The following is a 23,619-nucleotide window of genomic DNA, read 5'->3' as shown; positions in this document are numbered from 1 at the left end:
TGTCGGTGTGCTGTGAGATTTTTCAGTTGTCAAATACAGTCCCTCACATTTGAAAAATGTATGGGTGTGGTCAGTCATGCCCACAGATATAAGGTTACAGGTGTGATTAGGGATGGAATCTCAAGACCTTAAAGTAACTTAGTGAGTTGTTACACCCGAGTATGTAGTTGTTACCTAATACCATCATTTATTGACATTGCACATACTGAGACAGACATTTTTAAAGAGGTCAATAGACCTTCAATTTCAAAACTAAATATTCATCTAATCCAATCATTCTATTTCATTGTGATGTATTGTTATAATCTCGCGTAATTTACGGCGCTATCTATTATCAATCCATTGATGAAAGATAGCAGTAGATGATCTATATGCTCCTAAAACATGTAGAGGGGAAAAGTTTTCAACTTCAAGATAACGCAGTACCATGGGGGAAAATGACCATTCGCATTTAGATATATGGACAGACTAGTCTAATATTAGAACTTAGTCAAAGTAAATCACAATCTCATACTTATTATGGCTACTTGTGTTATATCCCAGAAATGTTTTCAAAGTAACTCAGGGGTGTCCAGACCCCCAAGATCTACTTTTCAAGTTGCCAGCCTCTCATGATCGATCGGCAGGGCGGGTGGTGTACCTGCACATCGCCACGACTGCTGTAAATAGGAGGCCGGCTTGCTACAACACGCTTTTATGTCCGTGCACTCGACGTATTGGCCACACTTGAATCAAGCGACAAGGTGGATGATAGCCTATCATCTTTTTTTTTTGGGGGGCGTGCCGTCACACGATCAACCAAAACTGCTTCGCGGTCGACCCATTGAGCACCCCTGGTGTAACTGAATTTCCTTTGACATGGGTCATGATGTTGATGACTTTCAACATAAATGTGCTCGCAGCACGTCAAGCAGCTCGGAACATGTGCTTTTGGCGTCACTTCCGTAGATGGTCTGTACGGTTAACTTGCATTTCCTGTTTCCGGGTGAATACTGATTGCTTAGGAGCAGGCTTGTTTTGTAAACAACCTTTAGGAAAAAAACACGTAAATAAAGTCAAAACTACACAAAGTAAGCGACGTCTTTCAATATCTATTTTTTTCTCCTCGTAACAAATTTTACACGCGGGATTTTTCGTGCTCGACTGCGCAGTTTTGCAGGTTTGATGGCGCGTGGGTGCAAACGCGCTCGTCAAATGTGAGTGACTGCAAATATTTTCCTTGACTCCAACACAATTTCCCCCATTTTCTTCTTATAAACATGCGACGTGAGTCATTATTGTTGTCGTTGCTATGGTAACGAGCGTATCCAGTCACATTTAAATTGACAACCTGAAGCTCAGTGATCATAAAAAAAAGAGATGTGGTGGTATCAGAATACAAGATTTTATTGCAATTGTCAGACAGACAGTGCATTTGTGCAAGAGCAAATTTTTGTAGTCTGATCTGGCATTAAGTTCTGTCTGTCCTACACTGCTGACGTTTTCTTTGTTTTTATTCTTATAACTTTACTGCTGGTCAGACATTTACAGTACTACATCAAAAACATGAAAAGGCTAAAAATAAACTAACTTTTTTGGTTATGAATATACCGTATACAACAGTGACGTGGAGTTAATGTCTTATGGAGACAATCAACGATCATTTCAATTATTAATTATTATAAATTCGAATTATGACAATAATGCCGAATAAAAAATAAAATGTGAATAATCGGTTGATACCAACGAGGCCGATCAGATCGGTGGAAAGTCTAATACCAGTCTATGCAATAAGCCACATTTTTTAGTAATCATTCATAAGTTTTTAAATTCTCATAAAAATTAATGGTATCATCACACATACACCATTCCTGAACAAATCTGACTATTTACTATGCACATTAATGCATCGTGAGCACATTTTTAAATAAATATGCATTAACAGATTTTTTTTTCCAGCAACTCCCAGCCTCTATCATATTCACAAAATTATTCTATGCACACTAGTACATTTATCACCTCATGTATTATTGATTTACTTTGATGAATACGGTCGTGGCAAAGCTAAAAAAAAAAGGAGCGGCGTATTATTTTTCAGGGGGTTCTCAGTGACCCCTCCAGGTACATTTGACAGCTGTAAACATACGCAACACTGCTGGCACGAGTGCACTTGCCGATCTGTAATGGCAACGGAGCCGTGCGGGGTGGAACAAGTCGCCTCTTATGGGATGCTGGGACTCTCCTCGATATTAAGGGTTTTACGCATATCTAAGATGCTTTTGCCAGGATTGACAAATTATAAAATGAAGCAAGGTGAAAACACCGCATTTACTCAAATAGTGGCCTCGCCCCAATTAGTTGCTGTGCGTCTCACCCAACTAAGACACTTAAATTGCTCCCTCAAATAGATTCCACAATTTCCAGGTAGGAACAGTAATTGTTCACACACTGACAAGGAGTTACTTGATATTTATCTTCGTTATTAATTAGGTAGGTATCTCTTTTGACTGTTCCAAAGAAAACGGTTCACTATTCGGATGAGGATTTTCAAATGAAAAGTCGGTGCTTGCAAGTTGATATCACATTTTATGCATTAACCGCATTTTCTTCCATTCCGTTGCAATTCCTGATTGCATTTTGTAATAGCACATGTATTTAGTTAGCACTTGCTAAAGTAGACATTTTTAGGTGGTCATATTAATTATTTAAAAATAGATTTTAGACTGCAAACTATGAAATGTTTTTGGTTGGAATGTACTACGATAAAAAAACTGGAATATTCATGTGCACAATATTGCTCAAAATAATTGGCATTCTTTTGGTCATGGACGGCACGGTGGATCAGCTGGAAAGCTTTGGCCTCACAATTCTGAGGTCTTGGGTGCAACCCCGGACCCACCTGTGTGGAGTTTGCATGTTCTCCCCGTGCCTGGGTGTGTTTTCTCCGGGCACTCCGGTTGTCTCCCACATCCCAAAAACATGTAACATTACTTGGACACTCTAAATCGCCCCAAGGTGTGATTGTGAGTGCGGCTGTTTGTCTCTATGTGCCCTGCGGTTGGCTGGCAACCAGTTCAGGGTGTACCCCGCCTCCTGCCCGTTGACAGCTGGGATAGGCTCCAGCACTCCCCGCGACCCTTGTGAGGATAAGCGGCTAAAAAATGGGTGGATGGATCGATTTTGGCCAGAATTGTGCAACCCATTTCCACAGCATGTTTTTTTACTTTTTTTTATGCCCTTGCTGTTTATGTGCATGTCTGAATTCCCGTTGATGTCGGTGAGCACCGTTGACACCCTGCAGACCACGATGACTGGGTCATCATGCTTGGAAGCCCTTAAAAAAGGCTGCATGTCACAGTTACTGGCCTTCAAAGCATTTAACTGATGAAAATAAAGATGGATTTATTTTCCTGGAGGCCGCGCATCAGCCCCATCCCTCCTCCCTCGGCTTTGTCCGCTCATAAATGTCTTTCAATCGATACCAAGAAATTCTGCAATAAGGTTATGACAGTAATCTCATTTTTTTCCTGAGCAGAATGGTTCTTTTGATACAGAGCGAAGGTCCACAGCAAATGTTCAATAGCATTTGTGAACAACAGCATCACATCATTTGAAGTGAATTTTAACAATAGTAATTTATTATAAAAGTCAAGTCCTTGCCTTCTATTTATTTGTCTGTGTTCCACGCTAGACTTGTGAAGATAACACGTTTTCTAAACAGTCGAGGCATTTCAACTTTCCCACCTCCCCCAAAAAAGTGGCTTATACATCTTTTTTACTTTGCCAAGACAGGATGGCTCCAATGCTGTTTTTCCCGTGACGTCAACACTTCATCCACAGGTTTTTAAATTACACTTGTCAATTAACTCCATGCAGATGGCACAAGCAGCATAAATATTGCATTATGCCAAAATAGCTGTGGCTCAAAAGTGACAGATTTATAAGATGTCCTCCTAAAAATAAACAAATCGAATTTGCAGGTTATCAAATAGCCCCTCACTCTAATGCTAATTTATTGTGGTGACCCTGTTACACCTAGACTTCCTACTCTCATTCTGTTACTAATATTTTGACAGTCCACCCATTCAACCATCGAGCTAAAGTCCAGAGAATACCCCGGAATGGTCCCCAACCAATTGTATGAAATCGATAATCAACTTCCATTCACACCAATGGAGAATTTAGTCTTCAATAAATCTAATGTGCATGCGTCCAGAACGTGGAAGGAAGCTGAAATACCCATAGAAACGCTGCCCATGCACAGAGAGAATACCCAGAAGCTGGGATTCGAACCTGAACCTCAGATCTGTGAGGTAAACGTGCTGACCAATAGGCTAATGTGCAGATGAACAAACTCCCCTCCCACATTCAAATCTTCCACCCCCCTCACGGCGCATTTGAATGTCATCAGCAGACGTCAGCGAGATTTAAAAAATGTCATGCGAGTACGACGAAGGTGTCACCCGCCAGTAAAGCTGCTCACCTCATTAATTGAAGTTAACGGGTCCACCACTTGAGGCTTAAACACTCCAGTTTGCTATTTGTAGCTGATGAAAGGTCAGCTCACTCCAATTTACTTGCCGGAAGGAAAGAGAACAGCAGCAGGAATAAAGCACACAGCTTCATCAGAGTGAAGCTCTGGTTCTGCTCGGTAAGCAGCCCTGTGTCACATCTGAATATATGTAAACAACATTGCGGAACTAACAAGCCAAACCACCACACTGTTATTACACATGTGGAAGACAAGGATAGGCCCCTTCTATAGTTGTATTCATCTTTGTATAGTGCCATCAAATATAAACCTAGATTTGTGACTGAAATTGGGTGAAGGTGTTTAAAATTGTAATTACAATGTAAGTATGTGTGGAAATCTATCACGCAATCACAGTTGTTATTCAAAGACAACACAGCGCAATCTAATGAGATGCTCCACAAAGAGTTGGCGTCGAAAAATCTGCCTCGACAAATATTGCAAAGTTGGAAGCCCCCAACAACTGTTTCACAACTGGACACGAAATTGACTAGACATGTCTGTCATAACAAGAAAAAAAGTGAAAAAAAAAAAGTGTCAAGAATCCGTGGCCTAAACTGAACAGGAAGTCAGACACTGGTGTGAGGCGGCCATTTTGGAGGAATTCCAGGCCTCATGTTTTGACAAACTCCTAATTTGGAGTAACCCTCAGTTGGAGACAGCTAGCCTACACAAACGGGCAATGCTAAATTGTGAAGCTTTTTGTATGCTTGATCTAATTTGGGCAGAGCGTTGCATCAGTTAATATTTGTCATTTCTTGGACTTGGCATGACAACAGTCGCAATGGCCCTTTCGTTACTGCTCACAGTTTTAGTTGTTAGCGGGGGTTTTGTATGCATCATATGAAAAGCTGTTCTTGCACTTTTTTTTTTTTTTAGATTCATCAACGCAGCTATATTTTAGCAGCACATCCTCCCTCCCATCTCACTGGAGAATTATTGATTGCTTAAAATTATGTCAGTATTGCAGTCCTCCTCTTGGCAAATACAAAGTCAATCAAGCAATGAATAAATCCCAACATTTTACCAATTAATCCAGCAAGGAAATGTAATCCAATATCCATCCCAGCTATGAAACAATGACATACAGAATATATTGGCCACTTGATGAAGACCGAATTTTAATATTCCCAGCAAGTTTTGTCAGTAATAAGAAATAGCAATGATAAACAAACTGACTACGTACTCCGACCAATGGGGGGGGGCAAAAGCATAACAATTTAGTTTTGGCAAATTGTTGAAGATACCTTACTCCCATTTTGTGCTCATTAGGGCGAATTCTGTTGTGGAAGTTAATCAAAGTACAAATTAACACAAAATTGCTTGAAACTAAAATGGCCGACTTGCTGTTCAAATGTTGGCCACCAGTCCTTGACAATTCTCTGTGTGTCCTGCTATGAACGGAATCCTCACTCAGGGATCAGAGGTTGAGATATATATGTATTTTATTTTATTTTTTACCTTCGATGCGCCCGACAAAATTCATTTTGTGAGATTGCGTTCAAGATTCCTAAAAACGTACATTTTCACCAGGATGGATGGGCTTGCAAAAATTGAGATAAGGACCAACAAGGTGGTTTATTAATATTAATGTATATTAATATAATATATTAATGTCAATTAATAATTAACAGCAATCATGCCTTTTCCACGCGACGTACTTGTGAGACTATTTATTGACCGAACTAAATCAAAACCAAATAGCCAGCACAGGTGAAAACGTGGGTGCCTCTTAAATAAGGAAACTGTCACGACATGCCTACAACAGGTGACCTCAAAGACGAACACGAGTGTGTCCCGCGTGACCCGGGATGCTTTTCCGAGAACAGGGCGTACGTGAGGTCATTCTTGACTGAACTTTTACAGATATAACACGACTGAAAATCTTCACAGACACATTAGCATCAATAAAACATTGTTAAATAGACACACACACACACACAAAAGTTCTCGATTTGGATTCAAGGGGAAAACAGCGAGGCTGCTATCAAAGTGAGAATTTCATTAGGCGACTCATTGATCTATTTATTTAGCCAATGTCTTTGTTAAAAGGGAGTTGACTTCACTTAGCTTTATCGCCACTGACGGTACTCTGACGGCAATTAAACCAAGGTTTAAAAAAAAACAAAAAACCCCATGCCGAGGTCTGTCAGAGATAAGATTAGACGCTACAAATGCCAAGGTAATAGAGTATACACGTGGATATATTCGTAATTCATACATACTGATGGGGATATTTATTATAGGAGTTTATTTGCCCTTTTCACCCACCTTTTTACACATTATAGCCCAAAAGAAGAAAGGGAAACCAGTGATCAGGGAGAAACTTTTTTTGTGAAGACATTAAAAAAAAAAGAAGCATCGTTCTTCGATCGTTGCCGAGATGGAAAGATTACCTACAATATGGACCGAGGATCCAAATCAACGTAGACTTAATATCATGACTCATATTCATTAAGGGAAAAGGCATGGCGCATTTTCCCAACTTTGAAAGAGGAGAAAGGACAGGATGCTGAGGAGGAATTTATCGCTAGCAACGGCTACCTGCACTTGCTTACTTAGCAAGAGCTGAGCGCAGGCTGATTCATTCTTCATCATCCAAGCTTCCCCTTCCTAATAGTAAGTGAAGCATTTTATATTTTTACTTTAATGTATTTTAGTTTTTTCACATGAACTACCAACACCCATCCATTTCTGAGCCGCTTATCCTCACGAGGGTCACGGGAATGCTGAAGCCAATCCCTGCAGTCATCGTAAATTTTTTACTTTTACGGTGAAATCTGACTTCAGTTCAGAAATTCGAGTTAAGTTGTTACTGTGGGAATGGATCTCAGTCGTAGACCGAGGACTCCCTGTAATTCCGTATTTCTTACGTCGCTGGGCTGCTTGCACATTGACATTATGGTACGGTTCGCAATGTATTTAATGTTGGTTAGTTCTTTGTTCTTGTGTCTTTGTTGTTCTTTGTTTTGAATGTCCGACTGCCGGAGAAAAATTCCTTGTGCGTTTTTACACACTTGGCCTATAAAGCCGATTTTGATTAAGATCCAACTTTATTTTTTAATCCTGGTAAACTAGAAAAGTGATGATCTTCTGGCTGGCAATGAGAAGAGAATTTGAAAAATATAAAGGTAATTAAATAAATAGTTAAAATATAAATGACAATTTAAATTGAAAAAAATGCATATTATTAATTTTGAAATATACAGTCTTATTTAACCCATTTAAAAATCTTTTATTTCAGGACTGAATTAATTTCACAACTATTTTAATAACTAATGGATTATTATTATTATCACATGTATATAATGGCATTTTGAGTTATTTATAATTTTAATGATTGCAATCAAATTTTAACTACGTTTTAAACTACTCCACTTTATTTTTTAATGTCATTTGTATTTAATTCATTATTTAGTGACTTTACTTTAATAGCCTTTTCATTTCATGACATTGTAGCTCATTGAAAAATTAATGTGTCGAAGTGAGCCATCAAGGAGGTGATGGGCGGGAACAATGAGCTTTTTGGCTGAACTGCACTGTCGGCCAGGCAATCTTAATTCTGCCCCAAGTACCAAGGTAGTGCAAAGGGGGAAAATAAATTATTAAAGCCTTTATACAATCAGAATAAAAAAAAAAAACGGCAACTGATCACAGCTCCAATTGACCCCTCCGTGGATATTGCGCAATCCGCGTCACTGACCAATCAGAGGCCAGAGATCTGCATAAACCAAACCCCGTTTTTGCTCCCGCCATTTTCTCAGACAACATTGCATGGTCCAGTATAGGTTTAGTTAGCGTTTTATCGCGTATTTGGGTTATTTAACAAAAAATATGGTTAAGAGGTGTAGTCACGGACTTTGTAATAGTGACGACAGGTATCCTGAAAGGCTAGTTGGTGGAGTTCGATTCGTACCCTTTCCAAAACTGAAGACCCAGTACAAAAAATGCCTTTGATGGATCAAACTTTGTGGAAGACCGCATCATCAACTAAATCCATCTAATATCAACCGGAACACATATGTTTGCACGAAGGTATGCCCTATATTTGATTTTCAATACATGTCTCGTATAAATGAATTCAAAGTTCTTTGCTAGCATAACACTGCTGCGTGTGAACGATTGACACACTTATTCTTTGTTGAGCGATATTTAGCGATGATCGGACTGCACAAACGTATCGATTTCTTGCTGGCTCGCGGCCGAAAGTTAACCAGACTGTGTTTGCACGAAGATATGCCTTAAATTTGATTTTTAATACACGTCTCGTATAAATGAATGAGACGTTCTCCGCTAGCATAACATTGCTACGTGCGAACGATTGACACACTTATTCTTTGTTGAGCGATATTTAGCGATGATCGGACTGCACAAACGTATCGATTTCTTGCTGGCTCGCGGCCGAAAGTTAACCAGACTGTGTTTGCACGAAGATATGCCCTAAATTTGATTTTTAATACATGTCTCGTATAAATGAATGAGACGTTCTCCGCTAGCATAACATTGCTACGTGTGAATGATTGAATGAAATCAGAAGCATGGCGTCTCTCTCAGTTAAGAATGTATTGTATTTAGAATCTATAGTATATCGTTGATTTGAATGAAATCAGAAGCATGGAGTCTGTCTCAGTTCAGAATGTATTGTATTGTATTTGCCATTTTTACTGTTTGTCTTAGGTCAGCGCACGTGGCGTAACGTCACTTCAGGAGGCGTGGTTAAGTGCCCTGTACGGAGGGGTCAATTACAAGTATACCCTTGTGTACTGTGTACTGTCCATCTTCAAAAGTATTCTTTATTCAGGTCAGATCAGTCAGATCAAACAAACATCAGAACATGACATAAAAATGGGTCCTAACTTACTGTAATTAAATTACTTTACATGCACCAAAACTTTACAGCATGTTTTAACAGAACGCCTCCATGTTTGATTACAACTGTTAGTGGTAGCACTAGCTTTCAAGGCTGCATGTTTTTGTGGCTGCTTGTGAGCTGTGTCGCATTAAAAGTATGTGAACATACCTCAAGCAACCCTTGAATGGGCGTCTCCCGACTACCGGTGACCACCGTTTTCCCCCATTTTATTTTTTTTAGACCAAAACAAACACATGGCTGCACAGTGACGACATCTGTCTCGTTTGTATGTTTTCCTCGTGTGTATGTTTTCCTCGTGCCTGTGTGGGTTTTCTCCGTTTACTCCCACATCCCAAAAACATGCGTGATAGATTGATTGAAGACTAAATTGCCTGTAGTTGTGAATGTAAGTGTGAATGGCTGTTTATGTGCCCTGCGATTTGCTGGCGACCAGTTCGGGGTGTACCCCACCTCTCGAGATAAGATACCTGGGATAGGCTCCAGCACGCTGTGACCCTTATGAGGATAAGCAGTAAAAGAAAATGGATGGATGGATAATACACGCGTGATCCATTGCTGTTGTGGCCCTTGTAACAAATGTGTCCAATTGTGTTTGATTTAACAAAGCCTAGTGATCACGAATGACATCCGACAAGGCTCAAAATAAACCCGCTTTTGGATTCAAATAGATTGTATATGTCTTTTGCACACCCAATTGTATCATTGATCAGATCGGCGAATTATGACAAAGCTGATGGGTCGATCCCCATAAAATGCTAGTGAGTGGTTGTAACTGATCAGGCGGATCCGGTCGGTATAAAGTCTCAAAAAAAAAAAAAAAAAACAGCAAGAGACCACTTTCACTGACTGTTCTTGACAATGCCTATCATAAAAGGCACAAGACACAAACAAATCACATCACAGAACACAAGCATGAGATCAAAAGAGCAGAAAAGAAAAACAAGTCAGGAGAGAGAGAGATGTTTGCCATATTTGGGCTGCCTTACAGCAAATGCTTTTATCATCTATGACCACTGCATTCTTTCATCCCTCCCTCACCTCAAAACAGAACCACGCTTCACCTTATTTACATATACACTAATCCTCCGCACAACCTCCCCCTTCACACTTATTTTGATACCCTACATATTTATGATTAGGGGTCTGGCTTGCACTTTCACACCGAAAAGAATAAATTAAGCATTAGTAGCGGGAACGCTGCTCAGAGGTCACGTACGTTCTTGCTGCCATTTTAGGGGAGGAACATCCGACGAGGGGAAGAATACGAACGCCAGTGAGCACCTTTAAACGCACGGCCATCGGGGAGCATCTGAATAATTGATAGCGTCTTGTGTTGAGCTGCAGAGTGAAGGGTGTGAGTGGGTGGGGGGACTTATACCAAACAAAAGGGAACACGATGGCTGTCACACATCTGTGCCCATTGCCGCTCGGCTCCAATCTCCTAAATTAAATTTCCGGCACATCTATCAAAATGTTGACACACGTTGCTCAAGGTCCACTGAATAAACCACGTGTGTTGTAGAAGATGCAGTCTCGCTTGGCAGGTCTCCAAAAGATATCCCAGCAGGGTGTGTTAGAAAATGGCTCGGTAAAAAGCAGTTTGACTTTTCTAGCTATAATTATAATAGCGACAAAACAGCAATCCCTCCATTCTCTACAGAGCTTGTCCTCACTTGGATTGTGGGTGAGCTGGAACCCATCAATAGGTTTTGACGTTGGTAATGGGAACTAGAGAAGACTGAGAAAGACCACGCCCATCTACTTGAATTTTAGTCTACTGTTATGTCCACAAATGTGATGCTTAAAGTCCAACTGACATGCCTATAAACATTCTAAAATCGATATTGTAAGGAAAATACATAAGATTCATTTCAATGTCTATACGAAAAAAAAAAATATCAACAGAGCGTGTCATCCACGCGCAAAGTTGCGGAAATCTCACAATACATCCAAGTGGTAGCCAAATTGCCTGCAATGTCATCTGCAGATGTCACACTGGGACATTCGCCATTGAAAACACGTAGTGGCACCTGCTATGGGAGAGGAACAACAGAAATTATCTGATTTTCCCGATACTTTATTTTTTAATCCTGGTAAACTAGAAAAGTGATGATCTTCTGGCTGGGAATGAGAAGAGAATTTAAAAAATATAAAGGCAATTAAGTAAATACTTAAAATCTAAATGACAATTTAAATTGAAAAAAAAATCACATAATTAATTTTGAAATATAGCTCTTTTCAAAGAAGAGAACAGCTCGCAATCGAGTGAAGTGACCGGGGCAATATTACCATATCGTTTCGAGCCATATTTAGATGATATGTGGATCACTTCTAACTAACAACAGACTCCCCGACAGTATGTATGACAGTATGTAGTGTACTCAGCTGCGAGTGAAGACAACGCTGTGATGAGCCACCGTGGCCCATGGCACCACGAGCTCTGCCGTCGCTCGCTGAAAGAAGGATTACGTCGTCCCCCCAAACTATTATTTTTTTTAAATAGCTCTCTACACACCTATCTGTCATTTGGAACCCATGAAGCTCTTGTTCTTTGCACCTGTGCAATCCATTTTTCAAGACGAACCGGGTCTTTTAGTCAAGTATAAAGGGTGAATCCATCCTCCCGAGTGTCCAAGCAATATCCATCAATACAACGAGCCGACATTTTCGCTAACACAAAGGAACAAAGAGCTACCTTCCCGCAGATAAAACTGGTATAAACACACCAACCCGCCTGAGTGGGCATCTGCTAATAACGTCACTTCCTACTTCTTCTCCAAAACAAATCCCTTGAGAGGATTTTCATGGAGGGAGTTACAATAAGCCATATAGATCAAAGTCATGTTGTGTGGTGAAAAAAACGGATGGGTCCATTCCGGCTGGCTTTTTTTAAATTAGATATATACTAAAAATTGTGGTTTTGGTGTCAGTTGGACTTTAAGGGTTACAAATTGCTGTTTTGGTTTCATAATCATATTGCGCTAATGACGTAATACTACTGGTTAGACGGAAAGATGGTGTACAAATTATATCTTAGAATAAAATACTCCCAACTATGTACTCACGGTACTCTTAACTCAAGCATATAGAATGATTGTTCACACATTAGTCTTGGCAGATCAATTGCGTATTGTTCAACCAGATCAGAGTCACTAACACCACTTTTTCTGACTAGTGTCGTGGGTATGCTGTAGTATACGGGAGGCCGAATTTCAACCTGGGTCCTCAATACCGAGAGCTGGATATGCGCCAACATGCAAACTGGGCCGACCCGAGTTCCGAACCTTAAACATTCAAACGAATCAGGCAAACGTGCGAACCACGCCCCACAAGTTATGCATTCTCTATCTGTACAAAGAGGAACATTGTCGATCGCTCTCACTGATTCACTGATGCATCGTTTGCATCTGTATTTAATTAAAAAATGCCTACGGGCAAGTGTGAATTCTGTAATGCTGAGCCTGTTAAAAAAAAAAAAGCTCGTTAGCCGCGCAACACCTGACAAGCTGAACTGCAAAAAAAAAAAATAAATAAAAGATGGTAACATCACCGTGCAAACGCGATTATCATGAGCAGGTACGTTAGCGCAAGTATAGCAACTCACTGCCTGCTTCTGAATTTGGGTTGCTTGGGGACATTGGAGCTTCTGGCTACATCCGAGGTTTGTCACGTGTCCATGAACTGACCTCGTGTTGTCTTCAACAGCTTTATATGTCATCTATATTTGACCACTTCATGACTTTTTGTTGAGTTGTTATTTTAAGCCATTTTGGGTGTCCGGAATAGAGATTGAATTTGCCAGTGGATATTCATTTTTTTAAAAGCTTTCTGGCTCTCGGTCTTTAGGTTTGGTGTTCGAATCTTAGCTCCACCCTCCCAGCATGGACGTTGCATGTTGTGCCGGCGCTCACGTGACTTTTCTCTGGGCACACCAGTTTTCTCCTACACTCTAAACAACACGCATGGTAGGTTAATTGAGGACTCTAAACTGGGCATGTTAATGGTTGTTTGAGATCAAGCAGTATGAAAAATAGATAGATGGATTTTAGAATTGTCATCTCTGTTCTTTAAATAGGCCTGAAAGCTAATGGCACATTTTTTCCAAACAACAAAAAAAAATGTAAATAAGTATAGCGTTAGTCTATAACACAGTGAGTGGGCTTTCTCAGAGAAAATTGTGAAATTGGGCACGAAAGACACTTTCTCAGGAAATATACGTCAACATCAATAGGCACACTTTTATCGCAAGGCACCCTCGCAGAAAACAGTAGAAGGTGTGAAATGTTGCTGTCTTCTCTGAATATGAAAAGATAGCAGTGGAAATGTGTACAGTCACAATTTGAAAGAGTGGTCCAAATTGTGCGGCTTTTCTTCAGATAATGGGCTTCTTCCCACATTGAAAAAAACATGCATATTAGGTGACTTGTAGACTGAATTGACCCCTCCGTGGATATTGCGCAATCCGCGTCACTGACCAATCAGAGGCCAGAGATCTGCATAGACCAAAGCCCGTTTTTGCTCCCGCCATTTTCTCTGACAACATTGAATGGTCTAGTATAGGTTTAGTTAGCGTTTTATTGCGTATTTGGGTTATTTAACAAAAAATATGGTTAAGAGGTGAAGTCACGGACTTTGTAATAGTGACGACAGGTATCCTGAAAGGCTAGTTGGTGGAGTTCGATTGGTACCCTTTCCAAAACCGAAGACCCAGTACGAAAAATGCCTTCGATGGATCAAACTTTGTGGAAGACCGCATCATCAACTAATCCATCTAATATCAACCGGAACACATATGTTTGCACGAAGGTATGCCCTATATTTGATTTTCAATACATGTCTCGTATAAATTAATTCGAAGTTCTTCGCTAGCATAACAGCATAACACTGCTGCGTGTGAACGATTGACACACTTATTCTTTGTTGAGCGATATTTAGTGATGATCGGACTGCACAAACGTATTGATTTCTTGCTGGCTCGTGGCCGAAGCTTAACCAGACTGTGTTTGCACGAAGATATGCCCTAAATTTGATTTTTAATACACGTCTCGTATAAATGAATGAGACGTTCTCCGCTAGCATAACACCGCTAAGTGTGAACGATTGTCACACTTATTCTTTGTTGAGCGATATTTAGCGATGACCGGACTGCACAAACATATTGATTTCTTGCAGGCTCGCGGCCGAAGCTTAACCAGACTGCGTTTGCATGAAGATATGCCTAAATTTGATTTTTAATACACGTCTCGTATAAATGAATGAGACGTTCTGCGCTAGCATAACATTGCTACGTGTGAATGATTGAATGAAATCAGAAGCATGGCGTCTCTCTCAGTTAAGAATGTATTGTATTTAGAATCTATAATATATCGTTGATTTGAATGAAATCAGAAGCATGGAGTCTGTCTCAGTTCAGAATGTATTGTATTGTATTTGCCATTTTTACTGTTTGTCTTACGTCAGCGCACGTGGCGTGACGTCACTTCAGGAGGCGTGGTTAAGTGCCCTGTACGGAGGGGTCAATTGTCAGGAGGTGATAATGTGAACGTATGTTTTTCTATAGGTGCTCTTTTATTGGCTGGTGGCTCCCTCAAACCCAAAGTCAGCTGGGACCCAAAGGAGGACGTTCACAGTAGAAAATAAATTGATTGATAGTCAACATTCATAATTTAAAGACAAAAACTGAGGGTGGATATTGCAATGGCCATCCATTAATTTTTAACTCCACTTCCCCTCGAGGGCCACCAGCCGATTGCATGGTATTTAATTAAAGGACTTCTCAATGGTTCATTACATCAGGGTTACGTGTGCATTTTATACTCGTATTTGATACCTTGCTTAGTGATGACTAATTGGGCTTGGTACGGCACTGTGATGCTAAGAGTAAGTCCAGATTTCTGAAAACACTGGCCACTTTGTTAGTTAAGTACATTTTTATTCTGTGATGGGAAATAACTCAAATGACACCAAGTGATAAATGAATGCAATACAATTTTCAATTGATACACAATAAAGCAGTATTTGACATTATTTTGAAAATCTTCTTCTTCTTTCAGGTTGTCCCTTTAGGGGTCGCCACAGCGTGTCCTCTTTTTCCATCTAAGCCAATCTCATGCATCTTCTTCTCTAACACCCACTGCCGTCATGTCCTCCCTCACCACATCCATCAACCTTTTCTTTGGTCTTCCTCTCGCTCTTTTGCCTGGCAGTTCCATCCTTAGGACCCTTCTACCAATATACTCACTCTCTCGCCTCTGGACATGTCCAAATCATCGAAGTCTGCTCCCTCGAACCTTTTCTCCAAAACATCCAACTTTGGCTGATCCTAGAATGAGCTCATTTCTAATCCTATCCATCCTGCTCACTCCGCGCGAGATCCTCAAAATCTTCACTTCTGCCACCTCCAGTTCTGCTTCGTGTTGTTTCTTCAATGCCACCGTCTCTAATCCGTGTATCATGGCCGGCCTCACCACCATTTCATAAACTTTGCCCTTCATCCTAGCCGGGACTCTTCTGTCACATAACACACCAGACACCAGCTTGACATGATTTTGAAAATACATGGCCAAAAAGGCATAGCACAGTTAATGTCCTAAATGTACAGTCCAGTATATTTCAGCACTGTGAAAAAGTATTGGTTCTCTTTTCAAATTCTTAGATTTTTGCATAGTTTCCCTCCTGGAATGTTTAAGAACATGCAGCAAATGTAAATATCAGTAAAATATAACTCAAGTGAACAAAAATGTCTGTTTTAAATGGTCATTTGATTTATCAAGGAAAAAAAAAATCTGCTACCTGGGAAAAAGCAATTACACTCGTTAAAAAAACTAATTGTGCCTAATCACAATTTTTGGTTCATTTTTACTGATCACACCCAGGCATGACGACCCCCAGAGCTGTTCAATCAGAAATCACTTAAAGAGAATTTGTCCGTCAGACAAAATATCTAAAAATGCTGAAACAAAAATGACGATCCAAAGAAATTACAGAACTGTCAAGAAAAAAAGTCATTGAGATTGATCGATCAGTCTTGAAAGGGTTTTAAAAAAAAAGCCATTTCTAAACCTTTAGGATGCTAGGAAACTACAGGGAGAATAATATAGGGACTGAGAAGAGCTTTTGAGTTTTTAGGAAGCTGTGTCTCTGTTCACATGTGGTGTTAATGTCGGACATCGTTTCAGAAAAAGAACAGCATGCCAATAGTCAAACATGCTGGCGGTAGTTTGATGGTCTTGGCCTGCTTGCTCTTTCAGGACCTGGACAACTGAATGAACGAATTCTGCACTTTAACATGAAATCTTGAAGGAGAACGTTCAGCCATGAGTTTGTGACTTCAACCTGAATCACATTTGGGCTCTTCTGAATAATAATGATCCAAAACACATCAGCAAGTCAATTTGTGAATTGCTTAAAAAAAAAAAAAAAAAAAAAGGTTTTGGAGTGGCTGACTCCAGACTGTAATCTGACTGAGAAGTACTGGCATGCCCATCGAAACCCTCAATTTTTGTGGAATTCAAAGGAAGAGTGGACGAGATGTGGAAGATAGATTTCCCTTGATTTCAGAGGTTGCTGCTAAGAATGGCGCAACCACTTACTAGCTTTAGGGGCCCATTACTTTTCCCACACAGGCCCAGGCCATCTTCTAAGAGCTTTTTCCTTCCTGCAATGAATGAAATCACCGTTTAAAACAACATTTGAACTTTTCTTGGGTTATATTTGTCTGATATTTACATTTGTCTCATGATCTTAAATATTAACTTGGAGAAACTATGTAAAAATATAAGAATTTGAGAAGCGAGCCATTTTTTCCACAGCATTGCTTGATCAGATTCCCTCAGTTGTGTTAGTGTACCAGGATCCTTTAAAATGGAGCTAAATGTTGTCACATACATGCTTCATTTTCAAAACGTTTCCCTGAACACAAGATCTAATGGAGACTAATCTAGTGACTTTCTTGCATCATCTGCAGTGCGAAGTTACAAATACAATTGAACTCAAAATATGGCCTAGGTATGAATCGTGGATCACAAATTATTGCGTCACAAGTTACGACACCGGATGTTGTCGGCTAAACGTGATAGACTGTGTCTTTACGTTAATAAACCCCGTTGAAGTGTGTAATACATTTAGATAAGCCGTAGAACAGATTGTATGTAGTTCATTACAACAGCTGCTGCCACCGGTTAAGTCGCCGCATGTGTGGCTAAATGACTGGATTTTGCAACGTGCTGCCATTTAGCCGTCTCTGACAATGTTCAGCGCAATCAAATCCGTGATTGCCTTTTGCCAGCCTCCTGTTTTTTGTCATACTTAAAACAATGGAGAAATAACTTGGCTTCTGTGCTACACACTTCGGTTTCAACAGTCTTTAAAAATAATTTGGAGCAAACTCTTTGTTGCTCATTGTCTGACTCTGCAAACGCGAACCAATTCCAAATACTGGAATTGAAAATATGCTTCATCTTTCGTAAGCAAGCTTCGGTTAGCTGCCATGCTGTAAGTTTAAACAGTGCGCGTCATCCAACTACAAAAGAGGCAAATGGATATTTTTGACAAAAAAGGGATTTATTGATAAATCTAAATCTACATAATCCAACTAAAGATATATATTGCAGCTCAAAAACATGTACACCTCCCCTTTGTGAGAAATAATAGCTCAAAACGTGGAATTTCCTTAGCACAATTTTGGTAATTTCGAGGAGCGGTTTTTGTTTTCCTTTCTTAACAAGAAACAAATCAACAAAATGGCGACCGTGGAAGAGTGCCTATTTGAACAAATGAACATAAATGACCAAATGATGAGTATCATTATGCTGCAAAATCGATCGAGAAGGTGTGGGTGGTACGTGGAGCCGGCAGGAACAGTGAGTCATCACAGCATATGACTTAAACGGGCCAATCACAAGGGAGGAGCCCCGCGGCTCTCACCCCACAGCAATCTGCAGCAGACTACGAACAATCTATGCAGAGGTGCTGCGCAGGGAAATGTGATGCAATTCGGTCGCGCCACAGCATGAGTATAGAGTAAAGTTGATGAGAATAACCTATGTTGAAAAATGGGCTGCATAATATTTTCTGTGTAAAACCTAACACTTGGTTTTTTTTGTTCGTTTTTTCCCCCATGTCATCCAGGCCAAAGGTGCTCTGGAAGGAAATCACAGTTTAGTCCAAATTGCTTAATTTGTAGGGCAAAGAAGTATGAAGACTTTTGGAATCACCAGAGAAAAAAACCTCCATTTTGCCCCAGCTGACAACTCAGTGGAACAATGCTGATGCTCACTCTAACCTTTACTGACCAGTTTGGCTGTCAGTTTTCTTTTTACTGAATATTTCTCTCCTAAAAAGAACACAAAAAACTAACGTGTCAATCAGCAACTTCCCCTTGTCTCGCTTGACATTTATTATCAGTATAATGTATCATTTCACATTATCGTGTGCTGATGTGAAGGGAATGAACACTTTCCATTTGCATTGCAAAATAATATGCGCATTCTGTAGAATCCATGGACACATTTGCATATGCATGTGCGCTACCTCTATAATGTCATTCTTAAAACATGAACCAGACTTCACGGCATTCTAAAAAAGATCTGAGTGCATTATGACCCATTTGAAGCTTTTTTTTTTTTCAGGGATCAGTTCGCAATTGTGCTACTGTGCGAGGTGCTAAGTCTTCCTGTGACAGAGATGTTTGCACACCTCTTCATCATAATAAAAGAAGTCTATTTTCTGCCCCACACCCCTTCCTCCTTTCTCCTACCCCCTGCTGGACTGCAAACTCTTTGCAAGAGTGTCTCCTCTTTAATGATGACGTGGGCGTTATCCTGAGGATGCTGTCAAATCGTGCTGGGATTTGCTGCAGGTACAAACCTGGGATTTGACACCTAGTGAGTGAATAAATGAAATAGCGCACCAAATATTTATTCACGGATGAAATGCTGCGCTCAGGAACTTTTGAGAGTTGTAGATGCTAACTTCAGATGAATGTCAGTTGCACATCAAATCTTTTGTGGGGAATAATTCAATCACGACATTGAAAACATCACAAAACAAGTGTTTGTGTGTCCAAGTCCTGTAAACCACTGCCTCGCTCTGTGCTCAGGACATATAGTAGATCCACACAACAGAGACATCTGAGGGAAAGTTCCGTGTTTATTTTGTTTGCTACCCTACAAGCTGAGGAGTTGGCGGTGGGGTCACCTAATATATCATCACCTCGCCCTGTGTACTTGTGTGTGGATCCACAGAAGAGGGACAGTTTACGGAAAATTAGCGGTGTAATAGACACAGCGGAACACCACAGACATTTGGGCATAAAACTGAATGAAAGCATTTGATTGACAGGAGATGGTCCAACAGTGTGTTTTCAATTCATTTTCATCCAGCAGCATACAAATGCATATTTTGGAGCCTCATTTTGCGTACTTGCCAATTTTTTCATTGGTTCAAATTTGTCTGGCTTGTTAACAACACTTCTCTGTGGTGTGTGAAATTTAGAAGACATTTGATTTTTACTACAGGTTCTTTATGTAAAACCACCATAATTCTATTGGCTTGTTATTTACCTGTCTTAAGACGTTTTGCCAAGTCAGATTTTCCTGTGCTACAGGAAGATAATTTTGCTTAAATGAAGAAATATCTATCCACCTATGTTCTAAACCAGGGATTGGGAAGCTTTTCAACTGAGAGAGCCATAAATGCCAAATATTTTAAAACATAATTTCAAAAGAGCCATGGAATAGTTAAAAAACTAAATACAAGTGTATTTGCGCATTTATGTAGAACCGACACTTTTAGAGTACAATAAAGTCTCTGAATTCTTTTAAATAACATTGTTATGATATTGCTAACCAATGATGACAAAAGTATTTCTTACCATTAATGCAACTTCAGGTGCTTCCTGGTTTTGCAAATGGCTTGATAGTCTGTTTCATACATCGTCAGATTAAGGTTCATGCAGGCGTTGAGATTTCCATCCGTTAATCGTGAACGCAATTCAATTTGATTTGCCATCATGCTGGTACGATGGTGAACAGTTCTTGCCGACAAAGGTATCTCTTTAGTCGTTTGATTATCTTGTCTTTATGCGAAGTTGGCAACGTGTTTATTGGCAACGTCGAGTACGAATGCTTTGGCGTACTCCCTATCTGTGAATTTAAACACACAGCAGAACCCTCCCGCCCCACAAAGGCTGTCCATTCTTGTTGAAAACTTCAGTACTCCTATTTTTTCCTTTGAGCGACCTTTGTCAAAAGCATTTCGATAATTAGTTGTTCCGACACAATCGGTGTTAGACCCTTCTGCACCTCTGGACATCGACTACCACGCAAAAACTACGGCAGCCCACCAGGCCAAACTGTCTCTACGTCATTTGCGTTGCCTCCCACGCCGAACTACGGCAACCCCACTAGGACAAACCTTGTCTGCATGACAGAAATCACATGAACAGTATGTCGTCATGAGGGCTCCGGGAGCCATATGCAACCACCAAAAGAGCCAGGTATGGCTCGCGAGCCATAGGCTCCCAACCCCTGTTCTAATGTGTATCGTGTAATATAATGTGTATCGTTGCGGCGCGTGAACTGAAACGTCCACGGCATCGTACATGCTAGACAACTCACCAGCCAATAATAGGCCACACTCAGTGCACTCTTATGGCCACTTTAGAGCAGAGGTCACCAACATGGTGGCTGCATGCTTCAGGTGGACTCATAGGATTACATAAGTAGCCTGCGGACCTGCTTAAAAATGACTCACCAGTGATGCGATATTGTGGCTATTTTAAATTATATATCCATATTTCGGGTTCATCGAAACGTTTTTCTTACAGCTTTAAAAAAAAAAAAGATGCTTGCTGAAGGTTCAATGAAAATTAAAATGTCTTAAATTTTACAAAACAGTTATGTTGGATTACAGAAGACTAAACTGTCTCCAATGCCTTCAATAACAAATTAGGTTCATTGGAGACTTTTTGTCCCTAGAGTTTAAAATAGCTTCATTAATTATCACTTGTTCAATGATCCCACACTTTCTCTACTAAAAAAATGTTTTTGTCTTTGTCTAAACAGAAGACTAGGATGTTCTTGGGCATGTGATTACTCACAGTTGTCTCCCTCTGAGTGAGTGATGAGGCTAAGGCGTGCCCCGCCTCTTGCCCTACGTCAACTGTGAAAGTCTTCAGCTTCCCGTGTGACTCTGAACAGAACACGTGATAGAGAAAATGGAAACACTGATAGATGATCATCTTGTTGCTGTCACTGTAACACTATCTTTGAGCTGCCGATTGTGTGGGATGCGTAAGGGTGCCTCTGTGTGCTTCTTGACATGCATAATGATTACATTTTAGCACCACTAGACAACTCATCATCATCATTCACCCAGGACACAGAAGACAAATTAAACTCTTTACACAGGAGTGTATTATGCAACACAAGGCTCAGCTAAACAATTAGCATCACACTGTTTAATCAACTCGATCGGCGTGCAACACGCTCATTGTGACGTCATAATAATCAGCGTAATGTGTTCTGTAGTGGGCAATATTGCGCTGAGCGAATCTACATTTGCAGCTGTGCACATTATTCGGGGACTTGTATGTGAAGTTGTCGCAGGGAAAGCGGATTCAGATGATAAGCAGTGCGACTTCAAACATTTGCATACAAATATTGAGCACGCTGCAATCGTCATGTTCGATGCGCATTTTCTTTTCCTGAAGATAAATCCTCCACACAAGTATTCTCAAGATGTAGCGGGTTCGTCCAGACGACACCGTGTGTTTTGCAGCAGCCGATTCTCACTGGAACAACATGGGTTGCATCCCCCGCTCCCCCTGTTTAATTAGAGCGGCCTGAGAAAACACGTCAGAAACGTACAGAAGCATGAAAACAGCTACATCCGCTAGTAGCCTCATTTGGTGTTAGAGAAAAATATGTTTTGATGTGTGCGGTGGGGCTCTCAGGGAGGAATGTAGAGCTCTGCAATTTTCAAAGACATTAGACTGTCATGTTGTTCCTGGTAACCGGGGAAAACATGGATTACATTGAAGTACTGGTACTCAAAGATAATTCCAACAGATACTCAAGTCTTTCCTGGAAACATTAATCAACCTGGTCTAAATTATGGATTGTACCTTTGTGTTAATAATGTGGCTGTCAGCAGCAAATGAGCATTTGGAGAGTTGAGTGGACAATTGCGATTCTGTGTAAAGAACAAACACAAAAAAAACAAGTGTTCAATGTTTGTGGTCAAAGAAATGATCATACATTCTAATGTATGACCATAATGTACCTGTGCAGTTTTAGCCTCTTTTTCCAAAGAAACCGAAACAAAACGTGATGATCAATATCTGTAGTCTTTTCTTCATACTGTATTGAAACAGACAATATAGTCACTGAAATTACTTTAAAGTGCGGCTATCATGAAATGGATGATTTTTAGTATATTCATGAAAAACCGGCAGCCGGTACGGACCCATCGTTTTTTTCACCACAAAAGATGATTTTAACGTATATGGCTTTTGTAACTCCCGCCTTGAAAATCCTCTCGAGGGATTTGTTTTTGACACGAAGCAATAAGTGACGCAAAGGGCAGTAGCGCACTCAAGGGGACTCGTCTGTTTCTATTAGTTTAGTTCTTTGTTCCTTCGAGCTAGTGCGGATGCAGAAAAGCAGTAACAATATTGAAAGATCTCTGCTATACAATTATATATATATTATGCATTGTCTTAACAAGTTGAGGACGATAGTAACCGACTGCCTCATATAACAGCTTTAGCCTATGATCACTGCGTTTTAACTTAGACAAACGAATGAACAGGTCTTGACCCTCTGAATAGAATCAAAGGTACTAAATTTATCTCATTTTCTGCTCTTCGTGCTCCAAAAGACAAACATGTCTTCGCAAAGAGATGTGGAAGTCAATTCAGCTCTTTCTGTGCCTGCGACAAACTCCACAATGACTTGGAATGATGAGAAAACATTTTTTTTTTTCCAAAACACATTCAGTCCAAATTGAAAACCGCTCTGTGGATTTCGTTAAGGCAATATGTATATCCAGGTGAAAACAACATCAAGCACAATGCTTTCTTTATTGCTCATATTGCGGATCATTAACTTTCTATTTTAAACCTTTGTCGGATTAGCTGATGCAGCCCATTTTCGCTTCCTTTCGCCTCCCCGCCCGTCTGTGTATTGTGCAGCGCCGCAGGCAGACACTCCCACTGTGCATAAAAGCCTGGTGC

General features: G+C 40.3%; 1 protein-coding gene across 4 annotated transcripts in view; it reads right to left on the bottom strand.

Moving 5' to 3' along the window:
• lrfn1 (leucine rich repeat and fibronectin type III domain containing 1) overlaps positions 1–23,619 on the bottom strand; it is a 187,126-nt gene that overhangs the window by 56,014 nt on the left and 107,493 nt on the right. The window lies entirely within an intron of this gene.

The sequence above is a fragment of the Syngnathoides biaculeatus genome, chromosome 8, assembly GCF_019802595.1.
Source record: "Syngnathoides biaculeatus isolate LvHL_M chromosome 8, ASM1980259v1, whole genome shotgun sequence".
Lineage (NCBI taxonomy): Eukaryota > Metazoa > Chordata > Actinopteri > Syngnathiformes > Syngnathidae > Syngnathoides > Syngnathoides biaculeatus.
This window is presented reverse-complemented; position numbering and strand designations above follow the sequence as displayed.